Below are 19,860 nucleotides of genomic sequence, written 5' to 3'. Positions count from 1 at the left end.
TATGGGAACATTTAAATAAACTATCCCTCAAACTATAAGAGTCTCAGCAGCCATATTGACAATGTTACAAAGTTACATAGTTAGTAAGGTTGAATAAAGACACCAGTCCATCCAGTTGAACCTGAGAGTGCGTGTCTACAATTATCCCTATCCCTGTACATTGTGTCTCAAGATACCCTTATAGCGCTGTCAATTTACACAGTGCTCCACACATACATCACACACTCACATCGGTCCCTACCCTCAAGGGGCCCACAATTTCAAGGTCCCCAACTCACATTCATATACTAGGGCCAATTTTGGACAGAAGCCAATTAACCTACCAGCATGTCTTTGGCGTGTGGGAGGAAACCAGAGTACACGGAGGAAACCTACGCAGGCAGAGGGAGAACATGCAAACTCCAGGCAGGTAGTGTCGTGGTTGGGATTTGAACCAGCGACCCTTTTTACTGCTAGGCGAGAGTGCTACCCACTACACCACTGTGCTGCCCTATCAGGGTAGAGCTAGTAGTTACTAGCGGGTATGTTAAAGAAGATGTAAACCCTAAAGCCGGTCACACATGTGTGGCTGTGCCTGTTCATCAGTAGATGATCATAATGCAGGCCATACATGAATCGAATTCCAAACTAATTTTCTTTCCAAAATCAGAAATTTAGTGTGTTTTGTGATCCGATGATGCCACCATTGATTTTGAAATTTGCTCAACCAAGCCTTCAATTTCACCTCATGTTGCAACAGAAAAGAATTTTCGTGGCCAGAATCTTCTTTTCTTTCCGGCAATTTTCTTGTGCTCATGCGCGTTTCTTTTTCGATTATATTTCACACACCATTCTCCCATCATTGATTAGAAAATTTCAAACAACTTCCAATATGCTAGATCACTCAAATTGGACAGCCACATGAAAATCAGCGGTTGCTGCTGCCCACTAATGGTGTAAATTTGAACGAAAATTCTTTCGGAATTGGACCCATGTATGGTCAGCCTTAGGCTTGTTGGAAAATGTTTCTGATTGGCTGCAGCTGCTGATTGGTGTATTCTGACAGCAGGGAGTCCCACTATCAGAATAAAATGTCCCAGCAGGGAGGGTTCCTCTGTCTACCTTGATTGTGTGGATGGTGGAATCCAGTCATTCCACTGATAGCCAGCTATACTCTATGTCTAGTTGGTATCAAAATGCTGTGTATCTTGGAGAACTGGGGGATAGAGAGTGTGACAGACTCACCTGGGACAGAGGCTTTTAAAGGGGACTGAATGCTCGCCTCTTGCCTAACGATTATGGGCCCTGGCATTTGGGGGAATGGTGCTCTTTGTGAGCTGTATGCCTGGGGACCCATGAGGTGGTGTTACTTTAGATTCAGGTCCTTGTCCCCCAAGACACACAGACTCTGGGAACCCTGTATATGCCATATTAGAAATAGTGACTGATTCATACTGTTGGGACACAGGGTGACTGAGAAAATATATCTTGGATTACTTAAAATGGGACAGTAATATTTATCCACAATATCTCCCAGGATATATGTAAAGACTATTCTTGGTTTCTTTGATTCGGAACTCAACATGTTGTTGAGAGAGCTGATCACATTGGCCTCTAGAACTGGGTAGGAGCCGGACAGTCTACTCCTACTATAGTTTGTTGCCTACTAGGCTGAGGAGGGGGGGAGATCACTGTTTGTATTGTTAATTGTAATTAGCTCCTGCTATTGCGAGAATGTGTCCTGTGTTTATACTAATGTGTGAAGCTCGGTGACAAGTCTGACCTGTAGTGAAATCCTGATTAATCATAACAAAGCTCAGGAGGGCACGGAGTCACATTGGCTGCTTTAAGGGATTAGTTAATTAGCTCATGCTAATTTTGTTTCTGGTTACAGGTGCATTGTTCCTACTGTATATAAGACTTGTATTTTGGTTCTAATAAAAGAGTCCATGTTCGGTAACTAAACAAGTGTTGTTTTGTGCTTGTGAGCGGTTGGAATATCTGATATCTATATTCAGACTGGGAGGAATTGGGATATGACAAAAGCACTCAAGCGGAGTGTGGGACGTTTTGTTACAGAGAGAGGGAAGTGTTTTTACTCTTTTTCACACTTTATTACATTCTATTGTGTGAGGAGGAAGCGGAGGCGGGGCTGAGCCACACTGTTTCTCTATGGAGGCACACAGCCCAGCTGGGGAGCATGCTCACATGAGCGCCCCCATTGCCCAAAGCTTGCTAAGGGTGCTCTCAGAGAAGTGGAAATGTGGACAGTGCTGGTGGAGGCGGACCAATATCTGTCTGCAACAACTGTCTAATAGTTTGGTCTTCAACTGTCAACAACTTAGTACTTTTTTTCTATTACACAGAGCTTTTTTTATTTTAACTTTAAGCTTGTGATGATTAAAGGACATCAGACAGTCCATTCAAAAGTTGCTATCCAAACTACCACACTCCCTACAATATATCAAAGCTAAAATAGTGGCGAGCATGAGGACAGCATGTAAACATAACCAGGCAGAATGGCCATGAGGACATATAAACATAACAAGGCTAAAATGTGGAAACTCAAACAAGGCATGTGTTTTGCTTCAAACTAAAGGCAGGTGTTTTCCACAAACTCAAGGGCTTCATTTCAGAGACACTTGAGGAAAAAGCAGCAGCAAGGTTATAGTTTTGAGGATAGCTTCACCTTTTGGAACTTGTTACATGTTATACTCGTATTTATGGTGTACCATGTAACATGTTCCAGCACAGCACACTTTCCTCACCCCTTGACTCCCCCATGACAGCTGGTAGGGGTTCCTCTTTCAAGCAGTCACTGTCAATTTCAAATTGGTGCAGCTGTGCGGGGCTCTGCCCACACAGACGCACCATTCATTCACATCGATCTGTGATTGAAGAAACTACAAGTCCTGTCTTCTGCTGTGACAGATGGACTTCTAGCTTCAATGGACTGTGAGCATGCTAATGCATGTACGATCAAATGATTGCTTGTACAATGCTCTGCAAGCTCCTGTGGAAAAAAAAAAAGCCCATTTGTTTATGCAAAAACATATTTTTTACAAAGGTGAACAGCCTTTAACCACTTCCGGACCGCCCGCCGTCGATATACGTTGGCCCTTTGATGTTAAATACCATTGATATGGGAGCACATAGCTGCCATAACCCTGGTATTTTCTTCAACGGCGGGCGGTTCGCATTAAGATAATAATGATCTCCACGGCAGACTCACCATGAGATCACATTTATCGGTGGCGGTAGTGGTGCCCACCCCCCCTCCTGCCGCCTCCCGATCTTCTCTGCCACTTACCGGAGCCGTCGGTAGCGGTGGAGATGATCCAATCCAATGGGGGCCATCCAATGATGGCCCCCACTCGACTCTGTGCCATCGGAAGACGGTAGAGACGTCAAACATCACTTCCGCCCAACGGCCTTAAAGGGACTATTTTTTTATTGAAAAAAAAAAAAGAATGCATACGTAAGTCGTGCCCACATGTGAATACGCTGTTAAAACCACACATGTGAGGTATCACTACGATCGTTAGAGCAAGAGTAATAATTATAATACAGGACCTCCTCTGTAACTCAAAACTGGTAACCTGTAGAAATTTTTAAACGTTGCCTATGGAGATTTTTAGGTGACCATTTTGTCGCCATTCCACGAGCAGGCGCATTTTTGAAGCATGACATGTTGGGTATCAATTTACTCAGCGTAACATCATCTTTCACAATATAGAAAAAAATAACTTTACTATGCTCTTATTTTTTAATTCAAAAAAGTGTATTTTTAAAAAAAAAATTGCATTTTTAAGACCGCTGTGTAAATACGGTGTGGCAAAGTATTGCAATGACCGCCATTTTATTCTCTAGAGTGTCTGAAAAAATGTATATAATGTTTGGGGGTTCTAAGTAATTTTCTAGCAAAAAAAAAAAACATTATAATTTGTAAACAACAGGTGTCAAAAATAAGCCTGGTCCTTAACCAGTTGCCGACCGCCTCACGCCGATGTACATCAGCATAATGGCACGGGCAGGCATAAGGGCTTACCTGTAATCCTTGCCTGCCTGCAGGTGGGGGGTCCAATCGGACCCCCTCGGTGCCTGCGGTGGTTGGATTATTGTCAGGAGCGATCCGAGGTGAGGGGGAGGCCACTGATTCATGGCCACCCCCTCACGATCGCTCCTGGAGAATGGAATGCTTCCTCTGCTGCTGTAAACAGCGGCAGAGGAAGTGATGTAATCTCTCCTCGTGAAGCCTTTTCGTTCCGGCTTCCAAGGAGAAAAGACATCAAGTAAGTTTGCACCAACACTACATGTACAGTAGAACATGCAGGCACACTTATCACCCCCCAATCACCCCCCTGTACCCCCTGTCACATTGACACCAATAGCAGTTTTTTTTTTTCTGATTATTGCATTGGTGTCATTTTGTGACAGTTATAAGTGGTAGGGCAGTTAGTGTTAGGCCCCTTTAGGTCTAGGGTACCCCCTTAACCCCCCAATAAAGTTTTTACCCCTTGATCACCCCCCATCGCCAGTTTTACTAAATGATCGTTTTTCTGATCGCTGTATTAGTGTCACAGGTGACACCTGGGAGGCGGGGAGGGAGGGAGGTAAGTATTTAGGTTTGCTGTCAGCATTTTATAGCGTCAAGGACCCCCATATACTACCTAGTAAAGGTTTTAACCCCCTGATTGCCCCCTAGTTAACCCTTTCACCAGTGATCACCGTATAACTGTTACGGGTGATGCTGGTTAGTTAGTTTATTTTTTATAGTGTCAGGGCACCCACCGTTTATTACCTAATAAAGGTTTAACCCCCTAATCACCGGTGGGTGATATAAGTTAGGTTTTAGGGTCAGATAGGATCTGCGTTGCCCCAGGCAGCGTCAGGTTAGTGCCAGTACCGCTAACACCCACGCACGCAGCATACACCTCCATTAGTGGTATAGTATCTGAGCGGATCAATATTTGATCCGATCAGAAATATATTAGTGTCCCCAGCAGTTTAGGGTTCCCAAAAATGCAGCGTTAGCGGGATCAGCCCAGATACCTGCTAGCACCTGCATTTTGCCCCTCCGCCCAGCCCAGCCCAGCCCAGCCCAGCCCACCCAAGTGCAGTATTGATTGATCACTGTCACTTACAAAACACTAAACACACATAACTGCAGCATTCGCAGAGTCAGGCCTGATCCCTGCGATCGCTAACAGTTTTTTGGTAGCGTTTTGATACACTCGCTAACAGTCAGGAGCTTTTTTGCCTGTGAGTCTCACTAGTGTACCACTAAATTTGGAGCCAAAAATGGCAAATCGAATGTACACTAGTGAAGAGGCCTACACGTTTCTGAGCATGACATGTATGTGACGAGGAAGTCACTCATCTGTCAGATTCAGGCTCAGAATACGAACCTGTAGACAGCAGCGGCTCCATGACAGATAGCTCTGACGACGGAGTTGTGGTCCCTGCCAAGGTCAGGCGTACCAGACCCCAATCTTCTTCTTCTGCTGTTGAGGTGCAAGAACCGCAGGGCTCTCGTATGGAAGAGAAGTACTAGCGCCACTATTTCTTCTGGTGAACTGGCAAGCACCAGGGGCCTAGTACACCCTGGTCGTACATACAGCACTACAGTAACACTTGGTGACGTGGCGAGTCCCAAAAGTGCAGTTAAACCTGGCGAGGTGGCAAGCACAAGTAGTGTCCCGCTGCCACCAAGAAGACGAACACAGGCCCGTCGTGCCCATAGAGCCCTTCCTGCTGCATTCGCCAATCCTAATTGGGAACCCACCACTTCTGCAGCACCTGTACTTCCCCCATTCACTGGCCAACCGGGCATTCATGTGGAAACAGCTGATTTTACGTCACTTGATTTTTATTTGCTGTTTTTCACCGAAGATCTCTATAAATCTATTGTGGATCAAAGCAATTTGTACGCTGGTCAACACATCGCCATTATTCCTCAGTCCTCCCTTGGAAGACATTGGAAACCAAAAACTGAATTTAAGATCTTTCTGGGCCTTTCCCTCCTCATGGGCATAACCAAAAAGAGAGAGTTGCGGTCATATTGGTCCACTGATCCAATTCACCATATGCCCATGTTCTCTGCTTCCATGGCCAGGGCACAATACAAGCAGATTTTGCAGTTCATGCACTTCAACAACAATGAACTCTGTCGTCCTCAAGGAGACCCTGGATACGATCGGCTCTACAAAATTCAGACCCTCGTAAACCACTTCAACCAACGTTTTGCAGACTTGTTTACTCCCTATCAAGTTGTCTGCGTTGATGAGTCCCTGATTAAGTTTTCTGGCCGCCGCTTGTCATTCAAACAGTACCTTCACAACAAGCGTGCCGGATACGTGTCAAGATGTATAAGCTCTGTGACAGGGCCACAGGCTATACATGTAGTTTTATGGTTTACGAGGGAAGAGATAGTCATGTAGAGTCGACAAACTGCCCTGACTACATAGGAAGCGCTGGCAAGATTGTGTGGTGTCACCCTTATTCGAAAGGGGTACCATTTGTATATGGACAATTATTACACGAGCATGCCACTTTTTAGTCACCTTTTTGATCATCAGATTGGAGCATGTAGCACTGTGTGATCTTATCAACGGGGCTTTCCCCAGCGGCTTGTAGATTCCCGTCTTAGGCTGGGGGAGAGAGCCTGTTTCAAGTGTAATAACTTGCTCGCTATGAAGTGGAGGGATAATAAGAATGTTTTTGTTCTTACCTCCCTTCATGCAGACACGACTGTCCAAATTACTACGGCGACTGTTGTTGTGGAGAAACCCCTCTGTGTCCACGAATATAACCAAAATATGGGAGGGGGTGGACCTCAACGACCAGTTGTTGGTGCCATACCTAGTTGCCCATAAGGCCAGACGCTGGTATAAAAAAGTGTCTGTATACTTATTTCAAATGGCTTTGCTGAACACTCATGTGCTATACAGAGCTTCAGGACGGACTGGATCCTTCCTTAAATTCCAGGAAGAGATCGTCAGAGCCCTTCTGTTTTCAGAGGGTGCTCCACCTCACCTTCCCCAACCAAATGCAGTAAGCCGGCTGCATGAGAGGCATTTTCCTTATGTCCTCCTGAGTACCCCTACCCAACGAGCCCCCAAAGAAAATGTTGAGTCTGTAGAAAGCGCGGATATAGGCGTGACATCCGCTATTATTGTCCCTCCTGTTCTGACAATCCTGGTCTTTGCATTGGTGAATGTTTTGAGCGCTACCATACACTAGTACATACATTGCACAGACTATGCACACTTTCACAGGGTCTCCCAAGATGCCATTGCATTTTGAGAGACCCGAACCTGGAACCGGTTACAGTTACAAAAGTTACAGTTATTAAAAAAAAAAAAAAAGAAAAAAAAAAGTAAAAAAAAAAAAATACACAAAAAATATAAAATAAAAAAAACAAAAATAGTTGTCGTTTTATTGTTCTCTCTCTCTCTATTCTCTCTCTATTGTTCTGCTCTTTTTTACTGTATTCTATTCTGCAATGTTTTATTGTTATTATGTTTTATCATGTTTGCTTTTCAGGTATGTAATTTGTTTATACTTTACTGTTTACTGTGTTTTATTGTTAATCATTTTTTTGTTTTCAGGTACGCCATTCAGCTGCAGCGCGGATTCATTTATCTTGACAGCAACAGCGTTTGCTCCCACGATACATAAAGCCGTGACTCCAGCGCTGTTGGAGGTGATTTCACCACCACAGTTACATACTTCAGCATATATGCTGAAGCATGGGGGCAGCAGGGGCGGAGGAGCGATTTGCTCCTACCTTTTGCAGGTGGATGCCCCCATGCTTCGTCATATATATATTTTAGGCACAGGTTGCGTTAAAAAATGTTTTATTTTTTGCTATTTTTTTTTGTATTTGCTTTGCAGGTAAGTCTTACTGTTATAGTGTAATGTTACTTTGTTTTATTGTTAACCATCATTTGCTTAGCAGGTATGCCATTCAGTTGCGGATTCATTTATCTTGACAGCAACAGCGTTTGCTCCCACGATATATAAAGCCGTGACTCCAGCACTGCTGGAGGTGATTTCATCACCACAGTTAAAAAAAAGAGCATATATGCTGAAACATGGGGGTAGCAGGGGCGGAGGAGTGATTTTCTCCTACCTTTTGTGGGTGGATGCCCCCATGCTTCAGCATATATATATTTTAGGCATAAGTTGTGTTAAAAAATGTTTTATTTTTTACTATTTTTTTTTGTATTTGCTTTGCAGGTATGGTATGTCTTAAGCCCCATACAAACAATAGGACTTTGTACAAACTTTCACTTGGATTTTTGTACAAAGGGCGTTGGTCATAAGTTTGTATTGCATACAGACGGCAGGACTTTTCCAGCCAACTTTCACCAAATTACATGGTTTTTCAGCTCTTTACCACCACCCTTTGGTCAACTTCTGTATTGTTGTCTGATATTGTGTCAATCTCGCCGCTTTTATCGGCGAGATTGACACCTTTTGAGCCAGGTTCACACTGGTGCGGGGATCCAACTTGGATCCCCGCCAATGCCAGGCACTGTGTTTGGTATGAATCTTGAGGGGGAACTTCACGCCAAATTTTAAATAAAAAACCGGCATGGGTTCCCCTCCAGGGGCATACCAGGCCCTTAGATCTGGTATGGATTTTAAGGGGAACCCCTACGCCAAAAAAATGCTGTGGGGGTCCCCCCAATATCCATACCAGACTCTTATCCGAGCACGCAGACCGGCCGGTCAGGAAAGGGGGTGGGGACGAGCGAGCGCCCCCCCTCCTGAACTGTACCAGGCCGCATGCCCTCAACATGGGGGGTGGGTGCTTTGGGTGAGGGGGGTGCCCTGCAGCCCCCCCACCCCAAAACACCTTGTCCCCATGTTGATGAGGACAAGGGCCTCTTCCCGACAACCCTGGCCATTGATTGTCGGGGTCTGCGGGCAAGGGGCTTATTAGAATCCGGGAGACACCTTTAATAAGGGGGCCCCCAGATCCTGGCCCCCCACCCTATGTGAATGAGTATGGGGTACATCGTACCCCTACCCATTCACCTAGGGAAAAAAGTGTCAATAAAAAAAACACACTACACAGGTTTTTAAAGTAATTTATTAGGCAGCTCCAGGGTCTTCTTCTGACTCTGGGGGTCTTCATTGGACTTCGGGGGTCTCTCCGGCAGGTATCATCTTGGTATCATTCTTTTTAGCCAGCGGTCGACTTTCATGTAAAAGCAATCCTAGTGGCTAATTAGCCTCTAGACTGCTTTAACAAGCAGTGGGAGGGAATGTCCCCCCCACCTTCTTCCATGGTTTTCTCTGGCTCTCCTGTCCCAACAGGGAACTCGAGAATGCAGCAGGTGATTTTGCCAGCTGACCATAGAGCTGATCAGAGACCAGAATGGCTCTAATCATCTTTATGGCCTAAGAAACCGGAAGCTACAAGCATTTCATGACTTAGATTTCGCCGGATGTAAACAGTGCCATTGGGAAATTGAGAAAGCATTTTATCACACCGATCTTGGTGTGGTCAGATGCTTTGAGGGCAGAGGACAGATCTAGGGTCTAATAGACCCCAATTTTTTCAAAAAAGAGTACCTGTCACTACCTATTGCTATCATATGGGATATTTACATTCCCTGAGATAACAATTAAAATGATAAAAAAAATGAAAGGAATAGTTTAAAAATATGATAAAAAAAGAAAAAAAAATAATAAAGAAAAAAAAAAAAAAGCACCCCTGTCCCCCCCTGCTCTCGTCCAAAAAGGCGTCGGTCTGATGTCAAATGTAAACAGTAATTGCACCACGCATGTGAGGTATCACCGCGAAGGTCAGATCGAGGGAAATAATTTTAGCAGTAGACCTCCTCTGTAAATCTAAAGTGGTAACCTGTAAATGCTTTTAAAGGCTTTTAGAAATGTATGTAGTTTGTCGCGACTGCACGTTTGTGCGCAATTTTAAAGCATGTCGTGTTTGGTATCCATGTACTCGGCCTAAGATCATCTTTTTTATCTCATCAAACATTTGGGCTATATAGTGTGTTTTAGTGCATTAAAATTTAAAAAAGTGTGTTTTTTCCCAAAAAAATGCGTTTGAAAAATTGCTGCACAAATAATGTGTGAAAAAGAAAATTAAACACCCACCATTTTATTTTAATATTTTTTCATGTAAACAAAAAGTGTCAGAATGGGCCTTGTCTTCAAGTGGGTAGAAGAGTGGGTGATTTGTAACATAAGCTTCTAAATGTTGTGCATAAAATGCCAGGACAGTTCAACCCCCCCCAAATGACCCCATTTTGGAAAGTAGACACCCCAAGCTATTTGCTGAGAGGCATGTCGAGTCCATGGAATATTTTATATTGTGACACAAGTTGCGGGAAAAAGACAATTTTTTTTTTGCACAAAGTTGTCACTAAATGATATATTGCTCAAACATGCCATGGGCATATGTAAAATTACACCCCGAAATACATTCTTTTGCTTCTCCTGATTACAGGGATACCACATGTGTGAGACTTTTTGGGAGCCTAGCTGCATACGGGACCCCGAAAACCAAGCACCACCTTCAGAGTTTCTAAGGGTGTAAATTTTTGATTTCACTCCTTACTGCCTATCACAGTTTCGAAGGCCATGGAATGCCCAGATGGCACAACCCCCCCCCCCCCCAAATGACCCCATTTCGGAAAGTAGACACCCCAAGCTATTTGAAAAAAAATAAATTTTTCTTTTCTTTTTTCATTTTCAAAAACAAATGATAGCTGCAAAATACTCACCATGCCTCTCAGCAAATAGCTTGGGTGTCTACTTTCCAAAATGGGGTCATTTGGGGGGGTTGTTCCATCTTAGCATTTTATGGCCTTCAAAACTGTGATAGGTAGTGAGGAGTGAAATCAAAAATTTACGCCCTTAGAAATCCTGAAGGCGGTGCTTGGTTTTCAGGGCCCCGTACGCGGCTAGGCTTCCAAAAAGCCCCACACATGTGGCATCCCCGTACTCAGGAGAAGCAGCAGAATGTATATTGGGGTGCAATTCCACATATGCCCATGGCCTGTGTGAGCAATATATCATTTAGTGACAACTTTGTGCAAAAAAAATAAGCTTTTCATTTTCCCGCAACTTGTGGCAAAATATAAAATATTCCATGGACTCAACATGCCTCTCAGCAAATAGCTTGGGGTGTCTACTTTCCAAAATGGGGTAATTTGGGGGGTTTTGTGCTATCTTGGCATTTTATGGCCTTCAAAACTGTGATAGGTAGTGAGGAGTGAAATCAAAAATTTACGCCCTTAGAAATCCTGAAGGCAGTGATTGGTTTTCGGGGGCCGCGTACGCGACTAGGCTCCCGAAAAGCCTCACACATGTGGCATCCCCGGACTCAGGAGAAGCAGCAAAATGTATTTTGGGGTGCAATTCCGCATATATCCATGGCATGTGTGAGCAATATATCATTTAGTGACAACTTTTTGTAAAATTTTTTTTTTGTCATTATTCAATCACTTGGGACAAAAAAATAAAATATTAAATGGGCTCAACATGCCTCAGCAATTTCCTTGGGGTGTCTACTTTCCAAAATGGGGTCATTTGGGGGGGGGTTGTACTGCCCTGCCATTTTAGCACCTCAGGAAATGAGATAGGCAGTCATAAACTAAAAGCCGTGTAAATTAATATTAATAATAATAATAGTTTGTAGACGCCATAACTTTTGCGCAAGCCAATAAATATACGCTTATTGATTTTTTTTTTTACCAAAGACATGTGGTTGAATACATTTTGGCCTAAATGTATGACTAAAATTGGGTTTATTGGATTTTTTTTATAACAAAAAGTAGAAAATATCAATTTTTTTTTAATTTTCTGTCTTTTTCCGTTTATAGCGCAAAAAATAAAAAACGCAGAGGTGATTAAATACCTTCAAAAGAAAGCTCTATTTGTGGGAAGAAAAGGACGCAAATTTCGTTTAGGTACAACATTGCATGACCGCGCAATTAGCAGTTAAAGCGACGCAGTGCCAAATTGTAAAAACTGCTCTGGTCAGCAAGGGGGTAAAACATTTCGGGGCTAAAGTGGTTAAAGCGGAGTTCCACCCAAATAACATAACAAATGACATTTGGACATTTTTTTTTAACTTATATTTTAATCCCTGTTGCTATGTGGTCCCTTCTAATCTTCCCATTCCTCACTGCGGGGCCTGACGTCACTTCCCTCGGCTCCTCTGCTCACTACTGCTCCTGGGAGATGTGTGTCATCATTTCTCAGGAGTTTTTCATTTCAAAACTGGAAGTGACGCAGTAAACTTCTCATGTTGCCATCACAATGGGGCAGGAACTTCCGACGCCGCTGCCCCTTGTGATGGCAACGTGAGAAGTTTACGGCACTGTGAGCCTTTCCTACTGCGCGTGCGTGAGAATGGGGGTGCATGTTGGTCGCTCGGCTGCACCAAATTATGCTTGTGGGCTTCACATGCCCACAAGCAATATGGGAACTGCCAGGACAGGAGAATATAAGTTATTTTTTTACTTTAAATCTGAAATTGAGTGGTGAAATTTACAAAAAATGTGAGTGGTATATTTCTAAGTTATGATCGCAAGATATGCATTAAAAAAAAAAAAAAAAACTATCATACTGTTGGAACTCCGCTTTAAGTCGTTAATGTGCCAAGTAGAATAGTCTACCAGGTAGAATAGTCCACATTGTGCAGTCACAAACAAGATAAGTGTTTTCTGCAATAAAAGTTACAGTGTAGTATATCAAATACACAGGGCAGTACCCAAGCTGTTCAAAAGTTTATTGTCATCTGATAAATTAATTACAGAGCTAAGCTAAATAAGAAAGGAGTGTGGGACTTTAAATGAGGCAATTGACTTGTGCAGGTAGAATGGTTGGTATATATTGTTTACTTGTAAAAATAGTATGAAACAAGTAAAAAAGTATTTTCATATATATACATACACATGCACACCTGGCATGAACATGATGGATACATATGTTTCAGCTTGACAACACATGAGAAGTATTGAATATTGATAAAAAAGTATGAATACAAATAATACAAATATGTAACATGTCATAGAGAAGGCATTTGGCAATAAGGTGAAAAATATCAATCTTGAGCATGATTACTTGTGGATATAATACAAGATATTTCCTATTAACAGGCATTGGTACACCATATGCAACAGAGCTGCTGTAGAAACAAGAAAAGATACACATACACATACACATAAATAGTTACATAGTACTCAATAAATTATGAATGTATAAAAGGTATACAAGGGCCAGTAACTAGATCATGAGCCAGACTTGACTGAGCACCCCATGGAAACTCGACACGTTTCATGGCTATATTCCATTATTCAGGAATTGGGTAAAGAAATAAACTGTAAATACGCATGGATATGTAGTATTTGTTAATATATTCTACCCGTAAGGGGAGAAAGAACCTAATGGGGAGAAAGGGATCTATACTCACAGGTCGGCTAAAGCACTTTCTCCCCACGAGGTTCTTTCTCCCCTTACAGGTAGAAGTTAATTAATCATGCAATTAATCATGCTCAAGATTGATATTTTCTTATTGCCAAATGCCGTCACTATGACATGTTACATATTTGTATTTATACCTTTTTATCAATATTCAATACTTCTCATGTGTTGTCAAGCTGAAACATATATATCCATCATGTTCATGCCAGGTGTGCATGTGTATGTATATATATGAAATTACTTTTTACCCGTTTCATACTCTTGTTACAAATAAACAATGTATATCAACCATTCTAGCTCCACAAGTCAATTGCCTCATTTAAAGTCCCACACTATTTTCTTATTTACCTTTATTTTTATCAATTTACAAAACGCAAAGTGAAGAAAAATCTAAACAAAATCAACATTTGGTGTGACTACCTTTTGGCTTCAAACCTGCATCAGTTCTCATACTTGCACACTTTGTACATTTGCACGAAGAAGGGATTTATAGGAGTCAGGTGTATGAGACCTTGCGTGCCTCCATCTTCCGTTTGAGGATGCCCCACAGATGCTCAATAGGGTTTAGTTGGGGAGACATGCTTGGCCAGTCCATCACCTTTACCCTCAGCTTCTTTAAATGGCAGTGGTCGTCTTGGAGGTGTGTTTGGGGTCGTTATCATGTTGGAATACTGCCCTGGAGCCCAGTCTCCGAAGGTTGGAGATCATGTTCTGCTTCAGTATGTCACAGTACATATGGCATTCATGGTTCCCTCAATGAACTGTAGCTCCCCAGTGCTGGCAGCACTCATGCAGCCCCAGATCATGACACTCCCACCACCATCCTTGACTGTAGGCAAGACACACTTGTCTTTGTACTCCTCACCTGGTTGCCGCCACACACGCTTGACACCATCTGTACCAAATAAGTTTATCTTGGTCTCATCAGACCACAGGACATGATTCCAGTAATCGATGTCCTTCATCTGCTTGTCTTCAGCAAACTGTTTGCGGGCTTTCTTGTATATCATCTTTAGAAGAGGCTTCCTTCTGGGATGACAGCCATGCAGACCAATTTGATGCAGTGTGCATCGTATGGTCTGAGCACTGACAGACTACCCCCCACACCTTCAACCTCTGCAGCAATGCTGGCAGCACTCACATCTATTTCCCAAGGACAACCTCTGGATATGACGCTAAGCACGTGCACTCAACTTCTTTGGTCGACCATGGCGAGGCCTGTTCTGAGTGGAACCTGTCCTGTTAAACCGCTATATGGTCTTGGCCACCATGCTGCAGCTCAGTTTGAGGGTCTTGGCAATCTTCTTATAGCCTAGGCCATCTCTATGAAGAGCAACAATAATCTTTTTCAGATCCTCAGAGAGTTCTTTGCCATAAGGTGCCATGTTGAATTTCCAGTGACCAGTATGAGAGAGAGAGCAATAACACCAAATTTAACACACTTGCTCCCCATTCACACCTAAGACCTTGTAACACTAATGAGTCACATGACACCGGGGAGGGAAAATGGCTAATTGGGCCCAATTTGGACATTTTCACTTAGGGGTGTACTCACTTTTGTTGCCAGCGGTTTAGACATTAATGGCTGTGTGTTGAGTTATTTTGATGGGACAGCAAATTTACACTGTTATACAAGCTATACACTCACTACTTTATATTGTAGCAAAGTGCCATTTCTTCAGTGTTGTCACATGAAGATATAATAAAATATTTACAAAAATGTAAGGTGTGTACTCACTTTTGTGAGATACTGTATATATAGATATAGCTATATATAGCTATATCTATATATATCTATATATAGATATATATACTCTACACCTCTCCTGTGTTCAAATAAATACATAAAAAACTCTGAATAAATTCTATATCTATCTATAAATTAAAAAAAAAAAAAAAAACAAGTTTTAAAATTCAGCTTGAAAACTTAGGATAGAAAGGATAGCGAAAATATTATGGAGAAGAGTGACACACCACTTTATTAGATTCCTATGTACATGTTGGCAGTATCCTATAGCATCTTCTCAACATGTTTCATTATTGATTGGCATCCTCAGGAGCAGTGTGCTGGATGAAAATAGCCACATTAGCCCTACTCATGCCAGATATCAGTTAACATAACCCATAGAATGCTAAAAGTAAAAGCTAGTTCTATTCATGCTACTTCAATCCTGCTTTTTTATTTGGCCAAAATAAGTACATGAACTATTCTCTACCAAAACTCAATTAACCCCTGATGTCTAGAGTAGCAATGTTGGTAAACATAGCACCAAAGGAAACAAAATCATTATTAATCCTTCTCCCATAACTACCATGTTGTATAATAATAATAATTCACTTTAGAAAAATATACTATATATATCTATTTAGTCATGGTGAGCTTTAAATGCAGAGTCAATAAAGGGAAACTCTGACCAAATAATGTAAAAAAATGTAACACAGTGCCACATGCAATTAACGAGAAATCCCCAAAATATAATGATCCTCAAATAACAGAAAACATATCCATGCCAATAATAATTCAGAGTGTAGAAGAACCATAGTGTGCAAGTCCAAATCCAGAGAAAAGTCCAAGATAAGTTGAAAATCTTCTATTCAACAATTCCCACTTCACATTAATGAACACACTTCACCCAGTGACAAATAAAACTGCTCAACTCCAGGTTCTGAACATCATAATAAAAGGTGGTCAAAACAGCGTGTTCCCCAACAGGGATCTCAATACTGGTAAAGATGGTCCATCTCACTCCATCTATATTGCTCTCCATCTTATGCCCATTGGTTAAGAATATGTATGAAAGGATGAGAATTAATAGTGCTCACTGCTGTTTTTTTTAATAAGTAAAGGAATAAAAACACTCACAAAAGGTAAATACAATTATCACTTATCACAAGGCATAATCCTCTAAAAACTGTCAGTTCCCTTAGATTGATCACAAACCACTCAGCATATTAGTTCTGACAATAGAAGTGTGATAATGTCATGGGCATGTAATTCCATCCCCTATATGTGTTACATCCAGCCAGTCGTGACTTTTTCAGTAGGAAAGGGCCAGACGCCATCAATTAACTTATATAAACGACTCCACTGTTGCCATAAGCGCAATAGAAACAAATATTAGGCTGCATCCGGGAATGTGAATGGGAGGTCCAATGTTAAAAACCTAAAGAAACAGAAAAGGACAGGAGTGGGGAAAAATTAACTATAAAAAATATTTTTTTATTTTTTATTAATTGATTATTTATTTTTTTATGATTTTTTATTAAGTTTTCCTCATTCCTGTCCCTATTTGTCTGTACTTTTGGATATGTGAAGTCTTTGACCTTTTCCCCTTGTAGAAATGAAGAATTTTTACTGACTAACTAACTAACTTAAAATAGCATGTTGCCTATAGCAACAATATACAATAGTGAGTTGTAAATAAAATATAGAGGTTTGCATGGGTAAGTAAAACTCTGACTAAAACCCATTTCCTAATTTAATACAGCATACTTCTAATAATACTGGGGACCCCAAAGCACCATCCCCATGTTGAGGGCAGGTGGCCTGGTATGGTTCAGGAGGGGGGGGCGCTCGCTCATCCCGCCCTTTCCTGGCCTGCCAGGCTGCTTGCTCGCTTAGGGTCTGGTATGGATTTTGGGGGGACCCCACGCCAACTTGTTTTTAAATTTTGGCATGGAGTTCCCCTTAAAATCTATGCCAGACCCAAAGGGCCTGGTATGGATTGTTGGGGGGGCACACTGTTTTTTTTTTTTAATTTTGGCGTGGTGTTACCTTTGAAATCTACACCAGACCCAAAAGTCCTGGTATGAATTTTGTGGGGACCCATGCCTTTTTTTTCTTATTTCTGTCATAGGGTTCCCCTTAACCACTTCAATGCACTATTAAATATGCTGCACTGTATATATTTTTATATATATATATATATATATATATATATATATATATATATATATATATTACGCGGTATATACTGTATATATATATATATATATATATATATATATATATATATATATATATATATATATATATATATATATATATATATATATATATATATATATATATATATATATATACAGGGCTTTTTTTCTCAAACAATAGGTGCTGGAACTTAACCACGGCCCCACAAAACCCCTCCCCCTACACACACCCTCCAAATCACATCATATAGTGGGTGTGTTCAGTCAAATTTCACTGTAGGAGGGTCATAAAGGGGCATTAAATACCAGGACTGCATTGCATGCAGAGTGCAGAGCTATCACTTGTAAACACAGAAACCAGTCTTCTGTGTTTACAAGTGATTGTGGTGAGCAGGCACCAAAGGGTCTAAGCCAGAGGTGGTGGAACTGAGTTCCACCAAGTTCCCCCTGAAAAAAAGCCCTGTAGATATATATATGTTAAACTGCCTGCACGCCACTAACTAGCCTGCCTAATTCAGCTTAAGTTCTCCTATCCACGTTATCACTATACACGGCCACCGTGTAAGTAGCCTTATATAGTGTGGGGCGTAGACTTAGCTCCCTGAGCCATGATTGCCCAAAGGCACCCTAGAGTTACGGCTTTGCAGGAAACACACCCCTTACAATTGAGACTTTTCACTTTAAACAAGGTGATATTGTGAACAAGTTCTACCCTAAAGAATACGTTTTCCTATGTAGCATATTTGGTGTTTTGGTAAACAAGCTCCCAGGGTCTTATTCTTAAGAATCAGCCAATGTTTATTCATGATTTTTTCAAATTCTCTATAATGGATATTATAGTCTGTTATAAATGCATACTCGTAGTTGTTACTGGGTTTATCTATCCCATTTGTAAGCATGAGCTCCTTCCTGTTTATCTCCTCTATTTTCTGTCATAATCCTCCCAGACCTCTTATTTCCATTCTGTTCTCTGTGGTTCTCCATCAGATCACAGTTCCTTCTCAATCTTATCATCTGGCCTTTCAGAATTTAGCTAATCCACTTGATGGCAGCTTGAGGTTTGTAACCATTTGTCAGGGAAGGCAGGTCCTTAGTGCAAATAGAGGTTCACGGCGCAGGCACATGCGCACTAGCGAATTGGCACATCGGTGAACATGCATGTGCACTAGCGCATTGACACATCAGCGTACGCACTAATGCTGGCTCCATGCGGGCTATTTAAACAAGATCTCTGCATAGACTCATTGCTGTTTGGTCTGCAGCATCTGTGTGACTTCCTGATTCCATGTGACCTCTGATCCAGCTTACCTCTAACATGTGCTTGTCTGCTTCATACCCTGATACCGGCTTGTCTTTTGGATTCTGCTTCTGCCTCCTTATTCTGCCTGATTGAACTTCTGGTACCGACCTGGCTGGTGACCCGACTCTCATTCTGTTTACCTCTATGTTTGATCTGCCCGACTGTTACCAACCCAGCTTGCCTAACCATGCATCTTGCTCATTCTGCCTGCTACCAGCTCTCAGTCCAGCAAGTCCTCATCTGGCTTCCTGCTTTCAGCTGTCTACTTCAGCCTACCAAGCTCTGTGCCAGCTCCGCTACCATCAGACTGCCTGCTTTGTCATCCACCTGCCCACTGCCGCCTCACAAATTACTGGACTGATTACAGGCACTCATACATCACTGTGCTCTTGTGACTGCTGACTCACTATCAGGAGTCCCCAAGCCGGAGCTGTACGATAGGTCTACCTCACGTCAGGCTCACTAATCAGGTACTTGACACTATTTCTATCAGTTGCTATAAAATGCATCTTAGTATAAATCCTCCATTCTTTCTTTAAAAAATGCCAAAACATAAAATATTCACACATTGGTGATCTTCTGCACCCAAAAAAAATACTATAAGAGTTATTATTAAGTCCTTGAAATAAGTATCTGCAGACCCATAGGAGTTGATTTACTAACAGCAAAGCCATTTTAACTGGAATGGGCTAATCTGTTTTTTTAATCTCTCACTGATATTTTTATTATTTTATTGTTTGGATATTTGTGTTATTGTATTATATTTTTTATATTTATATTGGGGGACATTCATCTTGATGGTCATATATTTACATCAGCCCTCAAAATTTCCACTCGCCTGCTGGCATTTGGTGAGGGGTAGGGATGAGCTTCGAGTTCCAGTCGAACTCATGTACGACTCAAACATAGGCTGTTCACCAGTTCGCCGAACAGCGAACAGTTTAGGGTGTTTGCGGCAAATTTGAAAGCCGCGGAACACCCTTTAAAAGTCTATGGGAGAAATCAAAAGTGCTAATTTTAAAGGCTTATATGCAAGTTATTGTCATAAAAAGTGTTTGGGGACTTGGGTCCTGCCCCAGGGAACATGGATCAATGCAAAAAAAAGTTTTAAAAACGGCCGTTTTTTTCGGGATCAGTGATTTTAATAATGCTTAAAGTGAAACAATAAAAGTGTAATATTCCTTTAA

The sequence above is a fragment of the Aquarana catesbeiana genome, linkage group LG01 (genome assembly GCF_042186555.1).
Source record: "Aquarana catesbeiana isolate 2022-GZ linkage group LG01, ASM4218655v1, whole genome shotgun sequence".
In the NCBI taxonomy this organism is placed as follows: Eukaryota; Metazoa; Chordata; class Amphibia; order Anura; family Ranidae; genus Aquarana; species Aquarana catesbeiana.
The sequence above is the reverse complement of the archived record's forward strand: the minus strand, read 5'-3'. Positions refer to the sequence as shown.